Source organism: Octopus bimaculoides, chromosome 1 (assembly GCF_001194135.2).
Source record: "Octopus bimaculoides isolate UCB-OBI-ISO-001 chromosome 1, ASM119413v2, whole genome shotgun sequence".
Taxonomy (NCBI): Eukaryota; Metazoa; Mollusca; class Cephalopoda; order Octopoda; family Octopodidae; genus Octopus; species Octopus bimaculoides.
In genome coordinates, this window is record NC_068981.1 from 3,118,805 (window position 1) to 3,131,928 (window position 13,124).

The 13,124-nt window shown below is 38.0% G+C and overlaps 1 long non-coding RNA gene across 2 annotated transcripts in view; it reads right to left on the reverse strand.

Moving 5' to 3' along the window:
• Positions 1 to 3,737: 3,737 nt before the first annotated feature.
• LOC106880099 (uncharacterized) overlaps positions 3,738 to 13,124 on the reverse strand; it is a 17,526-nt gene continuing 8,139 nt past the window's right edge. The window contains exons 2-4 of one of the 2 annotated variants that reach the window (XR_001410708.2): positions 9,290 to 9,353; positions 6,972 to 7,035; positions 3,738 to 5,198 (exon numbers count right to left, since the gene is read on the reverse strand). This is a non-coding gene — a long non-coding RNA (uncharacterized LOC106880099). Of the gene's footprint in view, positions 5,580 to 6,971; positions 7,036 to 9,289; positions 9,354 to 13,124 lie in introns of both variants that reach the window. The other variant, XR_001410706.2, reaches the window with a different exon arrangement.

A 13,124-nucleotide genomic window follows, 5' to 3' on the forward strand; every position in this document is an offset into this window, starting at 1 on the left:
AGAGAGTGTAGTGGGTGCTTTTACATGTCACCTGCACGAAGGCCAGTCAGGCGGTACTGGCAACGGCCACGCTCAAAATGGTGTATTTTATGTGCCACCCGCACAAGAACCAGTCCAGGGGAACTGGCAACAATCTCGCTCGAAAGGCAACGATGACGGGCTTCTTTCAGTTTCCGTCTACCAAATTCACTCACAAGGCTTTGGTCAGCCCGAGGCTATAGTAGAAGACACTTGCCCAAGGTGCCACGCAGTGGGACTGAACCCAGAACCATGTGGTTGGTAAGCAAGCTACTTACCACACAGCCGAATAAATAATTACAGAAAATCTAATACTAAGGAAGTGGATGTGGCAGGTCTTGAATCATCATCATCATCATTTAACGTCCGCTTTCCATGCCGGCATGGATTGGACAGTTTGACTGAGGAGTGCTCAAAAGGTGTTTTTTATGTGCTACCTGCACAAGAGCCAGTCCGGCAGCATTGGCAACAACTACACTTGAATGTTGTGTTTCACGTGCCACTGGCATGGAAGCCAATATGTGGCCCTGACAATGATCACACTCGGATGTGCTTTTAATGTTCCAATCAGGCAGTACTGTCATCGGCCATGTCAGCGATTTTGATTATTTAAAAGCAAATGTTACTGCTAATAATAAAACTGCAGAAAAATATAGAAATCTCTTATGATGTTCAGTTAATTCAGGGATTGTTAACCCTTTTGTTACTGAATTTTTATTGAATTAATTTTGAAAATAATGAAGAATTTAGTAAAATATCTTTGTCACTAATCTGGTGTTTGCAGAAGGAAATTTTGATGGAAGGTTTTAATTTATATCACTTGAGCCATTTGCTACCATATTTCTGTTGAAATACACTGTTTCATTTTAATGAATTTTGAAAAGAATGGAGAATTTAACAAACTTTATCATTATTAAACTGGTGTCTGGAATATAAATTAACATGAAATTTTAATGGAAAGTTTTTAACTTACAACACTTTCACCATTTAACATTCAAACAGGCCATATCCGGCCCAAATATTTTATCTGATTTTATGTTCAAACTGGCCAGATCTGGCCTCTCACACCTACCCTACAAAGTCACTCTAAACATAAACAATCACATTATCAAAACCACAAAGCTGAGATGATCAATATGAAACAATGTGGATAAAAAAGCATTAAAGATGATGGATTAATCTGAATGTTAAATGGTTAAAACTGAAATTCTGTATCATGGAACCAGATGTTTCTGATGGGTTGGTAGTAAAAATTAACAAAAAGTTTTAGCATCACATTTTTATATTACTCCTGTGCCCTGGTCACATTGCTCTAATATTAAGCCTACAACATGCACAAAAGTATACTGTGGTTCGTAATAATTCCTATCTTACCCTTCCCACAAATCATCTACGTGTGTCCTCAATATACAGTTGTAGCAACAGCTTGCATAGCCACCGGGAAACTGTGAACTGCTACGATATATAATTCAGATTATTTACTGCTTTCAAGGCTCTGCAAAATATATCAATATATCATAGGGCTCATAAATCCTACTTAGGGCTTAATAATAACAATAATAATAATAGAGTCAAAATTAAAAGAAGAGTGCCATTGTCATCTAGTGAACGATATTTCGACATTTTGTGTGTCTTCAACAGGCTCAATCCTTTATATATTAATAATAATAATAATATTCTGCTTAATACCACAGATTTGCTTCTCAGTTGTTTGACCGTAACCAGTTGAGCATGTCCCTTGGTGGAGGAGCATCATAGCCATGTGTTGAGAGGAATTGGGGTGGGGGGTGGGGGGTGAATAACTTACCTTTGGAAACGTGGGTGTTTTGCTCAATATCCTTAAACAAACCTTATTCAGGGACCTTTTGAGCGGAATGGGCTACTCGATCTGAAGAAAATTCTAACTGGGCCCCACCTGCAAGGTCATGCACTGTTTATCTTGATATGAGATCACCATGTCTCACATATATGGTTGTGATGCACGTGCCTGGTGTACCCTTATCAGACGGGTAGTCATGGTGGGTATAATGGGCTTCGTATATTTTACCCCAGTGTCACTTTGATGGCATGCACTGCTCTCTCACTCAATAATAATAATAATAGTGGTTGTCGTTTTAACGTCCAATTTTCCATGCTTGTATGCCGCAGGTTAGACAGAATTTACTGAGGCAGCTCTTCAACAGCTGGCTGCCCTTCTTGTCACCAATCTTCACTTGTTTCAAAGCAACGTAATAGTTGCCTATGGCTGGACGTTTCTAGACCCCTAGAAACAAATGATACTGACACTGCTTGTATGGCTGTGACGCTTGCTTACAACTATCTCACAATGGCAAGACATTTGTGTATGTGTATGTATGTGTATGTATGTGTGTGTGTATACAACAACTTCTTTCAGTTTCTGTCTACCAAATTAGCAAATCCACTCACAAGGGTTTGGTCAGCCTGAGGCTATTGTAGAAGACACATGAGCCCAACACTGGAGATAAGAAAGCACACACACACATATATAAACATATATACACACCAGGCTTCTTTCAGTTTCTCTCTAAATTGACTCGCAATACTTTGGTTAGCCTGGGGTTGTAGTACAGGACACTTGCCTAGGGTGCCACGCAGAGGAACTAAACCCAAAACCACATGGTTGGGAAGCCAAACTTTTTAACCACGCAACCCACCATCTAAGTTAAAACACAATTCATAGCAAAAATAATAGTGAGATCTCACATGTAACGAATTCAGTTGAAAAAAAAATATTGATTAAAATTCAGATTATCCATGCAGCTAGTAGGCAAAAACTTCCTCCAGAAGGTGTAATTTTCAGCATTGTACTGAAATGCAGAATCTATGGTGACAACAACTTAGAAGCTATCTAAGATATCTTTCCCAATTTTATCTTGGAAAATGGTCCCATCCCCAGCAACTTTATGGATATTACAAGTTGCAGTGCTTTCATAGCAGTCAAAATGAATATTTCTCTCATTGTGACATCTGATCTGACTTCTTTTAGAGATAAGTGTACTTCATTGAAGTACGAGAGAGGAATCCTTGTGACCATATTATATAGAATGTATCACTAATTGTCAATCTTTCTTTCTATAAATACAGCAAATAGTTATACATGTTTGTAATCCATATAAAGCTCTCGCAGGATCTTATAAGTAATAGTCATCTGAATTTTCACTCCTTCTTTCGTTATTTCAACTTTACATTTATACACCAAACTGGAATTTCAATGTAACAACTTATCATTTTAAAATGTGTTACCAACAGAGACAGTACACAATTTAAAGGTTAATTTTTTGCTATTCTTGGACTTAGTTATATGTACATGTAAAAAGCTGTCCAGAGTTATCTTACTTTAAACCTTTTGTTACCAAATTTCTATTGAAATATACTTTTATATCAATTAATTTTTAAAATAATAAAGAATTTAGGGAAATCACATTGTCATTGTTAATCTGGTGTTTGGATCATAAATTAACATAAAATGTTTATGAAAGGTTTTAATTTGGACCACTTGAAAACAGTGAGTTTGTATCCTGGAACCAGGAGTGGTCTCGGTTGAGTTGGTGTCAAAAGGATTAAAAGTAAATCTGAAAACAATACCACATTGAAAAAATATGGATGTTGAGAATGCAATAATTTTTCAAAATGCCATTCACTTGCAACAAGTCACATGAAAATAATAATACAAAATTAAAAACAAAACAAACAACTGGTTAAAATAAGAAAATGATTTTATTAGCAGTTAGTACATTTCAGATGAAACAATAACTTGAGATTTGCCAATAAAATACAACATACATTGGCCTCTGAAATAACTCTTGTTTAATAACATACCCAGAAGTAATTGAAAAATATACATAATCAAGAGATAAATATCAAATGAAAGAGCATGACCTGCTAGAAATAGCATCAACAATTCCCTTACACCATTTCCTACATCATCCTTTAATGCATGTTTTCCATGCTGGCATGGGTTGGACGGTTTGACAGGGAGCTGGCCAGCTGGAAACTTGCACCAGGTTCCTGTCTGATTCAGCTTGGTTTCTATGGCTATCTGCCTTTCCTAACACCAACCACTTTACAGAGTATGTTGGGTACTTCTCATGTGGCCTGGCATGGGTGCTTTTTACATAGCACCACACAGGGTTCTTGCAATGCAAAAGCCCCTTCAGCTGGAAGAGGGCATTAACAATTTTGCTGTGGTGGATGGGTCTTCTTGAGTACAGCAATGCACCAAGTATCTCAGCCCTATATCATCTCTTTTGAACAGACAAGGGGGTTAAACAAAGATGCCCAAGTCTGGACAATCCTATCTTTATAGGGGCATCTAAAAATACACTATCCAAGTTTTCTTCTTGTTTTTCAAACAGTGGGTTATGACTTGAGGGCAGTTTGGCTACTTTGAAATTCTATGGCACTGTAATATTTTAGAAATAAAATCAACAGAGCATTAGAGAAAATTATGCTGAGTTCAATTTTGTCTTTCCTGGGTTCTAGAATTCACAAAATAAGTATCATTCAAGTTCTAGTTGACTAAATCTAATCCCAAAATATGCAGCTTGATATCTATGGTAAAAAAAAAACTCTCATCATCTTCACTTAACATGTTTTCCATACTGGTATGGGATGAATGGTTTAACAGGAGCTGGTATGCTGGACGGCTGCACCAGGCTCCAATTGTCTGCTTTGGCATAGTTTCTACGGCTAGGATGCCCTTCCTAACGCTAACTGCTTTACAGAGTGTACTGGGGGCTTTTTACATGAACAGCACAAGTGATTTTTATGAAGCCCCAGTACAGGTGCCTTTTATGTGGTAAAATTTGACTTTGGTGGTATTTGAACTCAGAACGTGAGGTTGGGAGAAACGCTGCAAAGCATTTTGGTCAGCTTGGAACTATAGTTGCCCAATGTGCTACGCAGAGGGACTGAACCTGGAACTATGTGGTTGGGAAGCAAGCTTTTTACCACACAGCCACAGTGAGTTTCAAGCTGACAAATACCCCAACCTTGCCTTCCCAACTCTGTTAATAAGAACACAAAATAGAATTTGCTTCTATATAATTCTTCTTTCTCTGCCATGAATGTTTAGAAAACCATTTTTAATTTTACTAAGCATGGCAGTTTGCCCTCCATTCCTTACTCAGTCCTCACAGCGGCAGCAGCAGCAGCACCACCTATGAGAGATAATGCATTAAACGGTTAAAAACAGTTATCTCCCTTTAAATGAACACCTAGTGAATTATATAATCATTGTTCTTTATGCAATTTACTGAATAATAATGAATTTATTGTGTACAGTGCTCAGTTGCACTATAGCTCATCAGAAAAAGGAAATCAAAACTGCATGAACAGTTACATAGAATAATGTACAGAAAGCGAACAGTGAATGAATTGTTTAAAAAGGTGTATTGTTGGCGAATGGAAGTTTTGAAGGAAGTAGTATTTTGACAGCTAACAACTGATGCATTTAGTTTATTCCATGCTTCAGCAATTCTGAGCTTGAAAAAATGTTTCTGAACTCCAAAGTCATGCCTTCAACTTTTTTTTTCAAATATCTACAAAGAATAAATGAAAGATTTAGCTGAAATCACACATGTTCATCGCGTATTGGATGGTCCATTTCTATAAATTTTGTTATTAAAAATTAGTTTATGTAAAATTAGTTGGTGATGAAGTTTATTTCAAAATCATGATTTTGAAATAATCCAATACATTATGAGCATGTGTGATTTCAACTAAATCTTTCATTTATTCTTTGTACGTGTGATTACTTTCTGCATAAGCTTGCACAATAACAAAATGCATGTTTAATATAATTTCACATACACATGTGCATGCATGTATGTGCATGTATGCGCATGAATGCTTTCATGCAATACACTTCATCAGATATTTTATATTCAGTGTTTAGTTAGATAAACATTCCACTGTTATATCCTGTTGCATTGTAACTGTATTATTCAAGTAGGAATAGGCTAGACCAGTGCTTCTCGAACTATCTGATGTGGCATACCAGCAGTTTTTTTTTTTCCAATGTGCCAGGGACTGGTAATATTTCTTGGTAATATCAATTTATGCCAGAAACAATATATATAATGAATATAATAAAAGTTGACAATTTTTTAAATTCTTTCTTTCTTTTACTTGTTTCAGTCATTTGACTGCGGCCATGCTGGAGCACTGCCTTTAGTCGAATCAAATCGACCTCAGGACTTATTCTTTGTAAGCCTAGTATTTATTCTATCGGTCTCTTTTGCCGAACCATTAAGTTATGGGCACCTAAACACACCAGCATTCGTTGTCAAGCGATGTTGGTGGGGACAAACACTGATACACAACATACATATATATATAAAATAATATATATACATATATACGACAGGCTTCTTGCCCAAAGTGCCACGCTGTGAGACTGAACCCAGAACCATGTGGCTGGTTAGCAAGCTACTTACCACACAGCCACTCCTGCGCCTATATCTTTTACTTATTTTGTAAACAAATAATACAATATTCAATAAGCATTTTATAATGTTTCTTTCTTTTCTGGAAACTCACCACATACCGGCAGCTGATGGCTCGCAGACCAGCACCGGTCCGCGGGCCACCATTCTGAGTAGCACTGGGCTAGACTATTCCTACTTGAGTCTATAGCATTTGAACAATAACAAAAACCAGCTATTGGTATTTGGAATGTATTCAATATGCATGTGAATATAAAATGCATCCAAAATATCAATAAATGGTTTTTTGTTATTATTCAAGTACAATACTGGACTTCTAGTCCAGTTCCCAGAAATCCAAAATTTCCAGAAATATTGTGCAATATCCTATGATATACCATACCCTGTATTGATTAAAAAGAGCGTTTTTGAAGTTGGTTAATTAGCATACGGTGTGTTGAAAATACTATTGTTCTTATCCACATGAAAGAAGGTATATCATCTTACCTATGAGCCCCACCATGACTATAATCACTAGACTTTCTGCCTCTGGCCTTCTTATCATCATATCCTAAGAAATCAACAAAGAGTTTAACCAAAACATACAAATGAACACAGATACACATACACCTCAACATCAGTTTAAACATTCAGAGACCCACCCAACACCTCCATCTCCATCAGAGATCCCTACACATATTTCAACCCTACTTTCACCAAACTCATGCCACCTTACAGCACCTCAAATGTTTTGGTGCTATAAGATATAACTCTTGATAAAAGTCTTGCTCACTTTGCCTCCGACAGCTTTATTTTGTCTTTTTTCACTTCATCCACAAACTGGATGTGAGATTTTTCACTTCCAATAACAGGGTAGTTGCCATATATTTTTCCATACATGCTGTCCCTGAAGAGACATCATCATCATCGTTTAATGTCCGCTTTCCATGCTAGCATGGGTTGGACGATTTGACTGAGGACTGGTGAACCAGATGGCTGCACCAGGCTCCAATCTGATTTGGCAGAGTTTCTACAGCTGGATGCCCTTCCTAACGCCAACCACTCCGTGAGTGCAATGGGTGCTTTTAAGTGCCACCAGCACGAGTGCCAGTCAGGCAGTACTGGCAACGGCCACGCTCGAATGTTTTTTTCAGTGCTATATAATATCCAGTTACCATTATGAACTTGGTTGATAGGATTGACTGAAAGGGATCTATAATATTGTATATATAATAGTAGCATAATACTGATTCGATGTATATTATTTCATATATTCATCATCATCATCATAGTTTAACATCCGCTTTCCATACTGGCATGGGTTGGATGGATTGACAGGAGCTGGCCAGCCAGGAAGCTATCCAGACTCTAATTTCTATTGTGGTATGGTTTCTACAGCTGGATACCCTTCCTAATGCCAACTACTCAACAGTGTGCTGGGTGCTTTTTATGTGCCACCAGCATAGGAGCATTTACACAGCACTGGCACAAGAGCATTTTATGTGGCACCGGCACCTGTAAAAGACAAGCCTGTATGTATGGATCACTGATTTTCTTGGCTTGATGCATTTTCTCAAGTACAGCAAATCACCATTGTTCCTGGTCCCTAGCCATTAATATTCCAGCATTAAACTTCTGGTAATGTGTCAATGAAACAATTGTAGAACTATGCAATAAAATAAATTGCTCACTCCATTACTCTTTGTTAATGTTTATGTAAACTTTAGGGACATTTACAGATTTTCAGATATATCAACAGTGAAGTGATCCATTTTTGTTGGACAACAGTATCTGATAGTTGATAGCTATGGACAGGCTTTATGAAGTAAACTCTAAAGTCAAAACCCAAATGGAGTGCGTGTGTGTGTGTGTGTGTTTGGCATGTGTACATCGTCATCATTTAACATCCACTTTTCCATGCCAGCATGGGTCAGACAGTCTGACAGGTTTCAGCAAGCTGCAAGGCTGTGTAGGGCTCCAATTGTCTGTTCTGGTTCAGTTTTTACAACTGGATGCCCTCCTAGTACTAACCACTTTACAGAGTGTACTGGGTGCTTTTATCATACCCAAGCATTAGTGAGGCTGCCATGTAAACTTTCAAGATAGAGAAAGAACAGGGGGAGGAAAAAAAACTGTTACTACTAAATGGGGTATATTTGAGAGGGGGAAGGTGGTTTTATGTTGGATGTTGAAAGGCTAAAGTAAGATAGGGAAATAAGCACTCGTGTCTTGTTATTGAGGAAATATATGGCTACCCTTATTATATATAGAGATGGGTTGGAGTAGTTGAGATGGAGATAAATGGGGGTAGTGCTGGAGTACCAGTGTAAATTCTCTGAGTACAAGAAGGTGAGCATAAGAGAGGATATGGATAGTGGGGCATGGAGTGGGGGAGAGAGTGGACGTATTTAGTGAGCATGAGGGTGGAGGTAAATGTAGTGAGTAATGAAAAAGGGTGAAGGTGCAATCAAAGGAAATTCCATTATAGAGAGGTGTATGGTGGGAGATGCAGGAGTGGTTCAGGGAGGAGAACAAATTAGAAAGTAGTGGGATGATGTGCAAGATGTCGGAGTGGTGGAGAGGAAGATATAGGGAGCTGTGATAAGTAGGGTGTGATGGTAGGAATGAGAGAGTGTTGAGAACAATAACAGATAAAAGAGGTGTTAAGGATGGGGTATAGCAGAGGAAAAGAGATCAGAGGCTGAGGGCACAGAAGAAGGTGATTGGTAGAAATAGGGAGGGCAGGAATGATAATGACAAAGGGAAGTGGTTCTGGGTAGGGGTTGGGGGGAGAAGGGATGGGTTTATTTCTTATGTAAACTTACCTCAAGACAATACTCACAGCATTGTGTTTAATTATCTTCAGCTCTATAATCCAGATATTTCTTGCTAGAAAAAGAAAGCAACAAAATATTGAGTTATACTGAAATTACACCACTGAATCAAGTTGCAGGGGTGTTGTACTAGTTGCCTAGGCAACACCCTTTCTAGCCGAGCCAACACCACAAATATCAGGACCAAGGTTTATTTCCAGCAGTTTCACAACATTACTGTTTTATATGCACAGGGTCTGCTACAACAAAGTTAGAATACATAAAAATGGGTCCTTTTGTTATGAATTGCGATTCCCACCTAATACAGAATTTCTTTCTAAACTTTTGGGCAACACCCCAAAAAAGGCCTGGAGGTGTTAAAAGGTGTTTTTTTTCCTCCTAACGATTGAGTATATTAGTACAAATGAAACTCTAATAAACACAAGCAATCGTATTACAGACGCTAATGCAGACATTGTTTACACTTAAGTAATATGTCTAGTGTTCAAATAGAAATAGTTATTTATGCAGTTAAGCTGATGAAACATTTCTTTTCCAACTCAAATATTTGCTAAATATTATCTTATCATAATGCCTACCATTTTTCAGTAGAAACAAGTCCAGACTGGCAATCTACCAGCTGCAAAAATATTAATTTTCAGCAAGTGATTTCAAATCAATGTTTGGCAGCTGCACAGATTAAAATCTTCTAAGATATAGTGTTATAGTGTGCAATGTTTGATATAGGAAAGGCCAGTTATATCCATTCATTTAACAATTTGTATAAATTCACTCAGAAAGTATTCATATTTCAATATTTTATGTGAAGAGATTTTCACAATTGTTCAAGTGAGTCGCACAGAAGTGTTGGTACTCCAAAATGGAGAGGATTACCAACAGTTCCATGTGACACACTTTAATAATTGTGAAGATCTCTTCGTACAAAACCATTAGTTGCCTTGTTAACCCACAAAAATAGGGAATACTTATCCACCAATGCTGTGTTGAACATTCATTTTCACTGTTCAATATTAGTGTGTATGTATATATGTACACACACACAGATATATTAATGTTTGTTTTGATGTTAAGTTACATATAGAAAATAACCTAACACTGAATTGAAGGCCTACTCAATACTTTTGGTAGAGTACATGTTTATTAAACTTTTACAAGGAAAAGGTTGTCAGTGACTTTGAAGTTTCAGCTTGCTTGCCTTCATCATGTGTGTGTGTGTGTGTGTGTGTGTGTGTATGCACGCATCTGTGTACCCTTGTCTTGGTATCGTGTGATGGTTATAAATGAGCATCACCATCATACAAGTGTTACTGTTCATTTCTAGTCTTGCATGAAAAAACATGTCTGACCAATGGGGAAAAAAACATGTTGCTTGGAAACAGATAAGGGTTGGCAACAGGAAAGGCATCTGGCTGAAGAAAATCTGCCTCAACAAATTCTTTCTGACCCTTGCAAACACAGAGAAGTGGACATTGATGATGATGATGGCAACTTTAAGCTGAACAGATTTCACTGTCAAAAACTAAACTTTTTTTAAAACTCACAAAAGATTTCTAGAGACTTATAGCAAAGCTTATTCTAATCTTAATGCTCCTTGGCAATAGGAAGGGCATCCAGCTACAGAAACGATACCGAAAAAGACATTGGAGTGCAGTACAGTTAATTAAAGCCAAACCACGACAGGCATCCATGTATAAAAACAACTGGATAGCATACAAGGTAACGAGAGTTGTAGTTTCTTGTAAAAGGGTAGATAGCGTTGCACTTACTTATTCCCTGTTGTTGTCAAAACGAAAGTGAGTGAGTGAGAAAGTAAGGGAGGGGGGGAATAGGACAACTGTATCGTTGGGGAATCCCATAGCTGTCCCTCTTTGACGTTTTGTCGAGAAGGTATTTTGAACTGGTCGGCCTGCTCTCTGTCTGTTGTCTCTCCAAATGATTGTATTTCTAACAATATACACAACAGCTATACGGATGTGCATACTGTAGAGAACAAGAGGTGGGTCAATGTAGGTCAACCATTAACGTCCGTGAACTCCCTATGATACTCACGGTTCACAGGTCAAGAGAGAAGTACGTTAATCACGGTTGCCTTATTGACAGAACAATAGGTGGAATAGCAAGATAGAATTTTTTGATTCGGTTTCAAATTTCAGCCAGGAAGAGAAATTCAGTTTCTCCAAGGCTATGTGTTTGACTCCTGAACTGTGCAACACTTTGTATCCTTGAGCAAAACATGTCACTTTATGTTACTCCACTCTATTCAATTGTAATTCAAGAGGACCAATCAACTGCTGGTACATTTCTAACATACTCAATATTCAATTGGTTCAAATGTGGGGAAGCTAAGAGGAGTGTCTATGTCGGCTCATGACTCCAAAGACACCTAAAACATGATAGTCTACCAGGTCATACCTGCTTCAAAGTAACAGCTAAGCAAGCTTTTCACAAGGCAGTTTTTAAGTAATCTCAACATCCTACTGGAGTACTAAGTGTTGTGTTTTTTACCTGAAACTCGTGTGCCATCCAGCACTTGATATAACATCTAAAATTTCAACCAATATCAATTTCTTTTGTACATAAACTCAGTTGGCTTGTGACCATTTTACCATCTTAGGTGCAGGTGTGACTGTGTGGTAAGACGCTTGTTTCCCTCACTACTCTGTGGACGTGCTTTTCTTCGCTGATGGAGTCACGTCGTTGTATACCAATGCTGTGAATTATTGAAAAAGTGAAGCACAACTACACCTGACTGGCTCTTATGCTGGTGGCACGTAAAAGCACCCACTACACTCTTGAAGTGATTGGCGTTAGAAAGGGCATCCAGCTGTAGAAACTTTGCCAGATCAAATTGGGGCCTCATGCAGCCTCTGGCTCACCAGTCCTCAGTCAAACCGTCCAACCCATGCCAGCATGGAAAGCAGACGTTAAACGATGATGATGATGATGATAATTATTATCATCACTTCATATTTGCTTCCCAAGCTGGTATGGGTTGGATAGGTCACCACAGTCCAAGTCAGTTCTTATCTACAATTACTGCCCTTCCAGATGGGTCAAAGTACCACATCTTGCTTGCATATTTCACATTGGCTTGGAATCAACAACTGGGTGCCCTTCCTAACACCAATCCTTTTATGGAGTATGCCAAGTGTCTGTTATCCTGGAAACGGCACTAGCGAGATCATTTCCTTAACTACACAAGTTTAAAAGGTCCTCTCAACAATTTTAAGGAGTTATTGATGTGAATTTTAGTGTGGTACCAGCTGTAGTGAAGTTGTCAAGTATCCCACAAGAGAAAAGCATACAATACTGGTCAATACTCTTACTGTTTGTTCTGAAGAATGTGATTGCTAGAGTTGGTAGAATAGATAGAATTTACAGAAAATAAGCTGGGGTAAAGTATTAAAAGATGCCCAAGTATAAAAGGGGCAAATAGTGGCTGGGATGACATTACGAAAGGAAAAGTAGAAAAAATTAGAGTGTTGCCGGCTTGCATACAAAAAGCATGGAATGATGGAATGTTTGCTGTGAGGAAAAGTACAAGTGATAGGTAGTCCTCATAGCAATGGTAAGAGAATGATGGCAGTGAAGGAGTGCATTGGATGCTAACAGATCTGATGCAATTGTTTGTTATTGTTACTCTTACATGGGTGACACACTGCAGTGAACAGGGGTTGGCATATGAGAGGAGCAGTAGATAGAGACTGAGGAAGTATAAAATGAACAAACGCCCAGAAGTTTGCATCATCATGATATATATATATATCGTTTAATCGTTTAACGTCCGCTTTCCATATATATATATATATATATATATATATATATA